Raw genomic sequence first — 1,970 nt, forward strand, 5'->3', positions numbered from 1 at the left:
TCTGCTGCATCGCAGGTTGCTAAACACACCTGACTACAGGGGACATTAGCTCAGATTTGCGGAGTATAGTCGGTGGGGTTCGAGTACAGATGTATCGTATTCACCACAAACAAACCGCTTCAGAGTTCGATGGACAGCGTACCGTGACCACCTCTTCGAGCAGGTCTCAGTACGATGTTTGGTCCGCTTTTGGTGCACACCAGAGTTCAATTGCTGCGTTCTCACCTGCCCAAACGAACTGCACCAGCGGTGCAAACAAACTCTAGTTTGATTCAACCAAACTCAACAAGGCAGGTGTGAAAGCGCCCTAAGAGAACATGACACCTTTTTTTTTTTTTTCTTGTCTGTGATTTTGTGTTATGTTATTTTGTTATTCATACTGCATTCACACTTTTTAGGCCTGTCAACAGATTTGTGTTCTGCTGTGATATATAGCCACTTGGCTGTTATGGGGGCTGTGCTGTAATATAATGCTTGTTGTTGTTGTTGTTGTTGTTGTTGTTGTTTAGAGGTGAAATATTGTTTTATCTTTCCAGCAAGCAATCTACCTTGTCCGTGAAACAGTTTCAAACATTTAGATTGAATAGTCCAAGTTTCCATGAGAGGTTGTGTTCAGCTGGAGTTGCCAAAAGCTAATATCGGTCCCTCCAGGATCTCACAGATTTTTCTTTTGAGATTGTTGCGGCCCAAAATGCCTGATATTGCGGGAGCTTTTGTGAAAAATTCCAGTTGTGAGCCAAAGTTGTGATTTTTTTTTTTTTTTTTTTTTTTTTTGTAATAGTTCTTTAAAAATTAAAAAGGAAACTTGTTTTGGGCAGACTATAACTATTCTACACTGAGTTTTCCTCGGACCTTACCAAAAAGGCTTAGGTTGCTGCAAATGTTGGTATAATATGAAAAGGGCTGGATTTAAGACAAAAAATTATAATTTATTGAATGAATCAAATTTGAACATGTCTGTCAGTGGCTTGTTGATCTTTACATTGTTAATCTAATAATTTCCTATCCTGGGCTGGGACACACATTCATACGGTGTGATAAATGACTTATTGGACTTTAACTTATCATTGCACTTACTATAACGAGCGTAGCTGTCCTCAATTTAGATCATCCTGTACGTCTCATCTCCGGTTTTTCCCGCATCTACCGTGTTTGTTTGTGTGCGAGCGTCAGTCGCGGGGGGAATGGAGAAGCCCCACCCACTGCAGAGAGCCAACAAGATAAAAACAGCAGCCGCATCAGAGTGAAAAATTGTTACAGCGACCATTGTTGTTAAAATATATACAGGTTGGCAGGACTGTCTGAAATGTTTTGCACAGTCTGTCGCTGTACGTTTTGTTGGTAAATGCGAGGCGTTTGAGTCACGCACGTCTCGTTAAACAAGGAAATGAATATGGCCTCTTGGTCAGTAGATCTCAGAGTCACATACTGATCCAAAGTCTGGCACTTGGGACTGCTGGGATTGGTTTAAGTCGCAGGAAACTCCGGTTATTGGTCAAATTTGCGGAAAATTTGCGGTGATTGGTTGAAATTGCGAGTCACACCAAAGTCACGGTGATTGATGGAATTTGTGTGAATTGGCGCAATTGCGACCTGAAGGGACTGTAATATTTATAATGAAAACCCCTACGTTTGGGTGTTGGAGTGTGTGTTTATGTGTGAATGAATCTCTCTGAGATGAAGGATGACTGGATCTCCCAGAGAGCTGAACTCTCTAATCTCCTCACACAGGTCAGATGGAAACTCCTAGAAGCACTACTTATGCAAAGCCTTAAGCGGTCGTCAGCCCAGGAGAGTCTTTTGGGGAGATAAGCTTAAGTGACCTACTGCTTCTTAAAGACTCCCATTGATACAGAGACAATTTGTTGAAGTGTATTTTACCCAGAAAGTCTTAGGATTTGGTGCATGTTGAGTCTTTAGCAGCATGACAAGTGGAATCCACAGGAGCTAGTTGAGATTATTTGGTCTTT

General features: G+C 41.6%; 1 protein-coding gene across 2 annotated transcripts in view; it reads left to right on the top strand.

The window, feature by feature from the left end:
- The window catches only part of kctd5b (potassium channel tetramerization domain containing 5b), a 15,208-nt gene that overhangs the window by 9,309 nt on the left and 3,929 nt on the right, over nucleotides 1–1,970 (top strand). The window lies entirely within an intron of this gene.

This window comes from Etheostoma spectabile, chromosome 21 (genome assembly GCF_008692095.1).
Source record: "Etheostoma spectabile isolate EspeVRDwgs_2016 chromosome 21, UIUC_Espe_1.0, whole genome shotgun sequence".
NCBI lineage: Eukaryota > Metazoa > Chordata > Actinopteri > Perciformes > Percidae > Etheostoma > Etheostoma spectabile.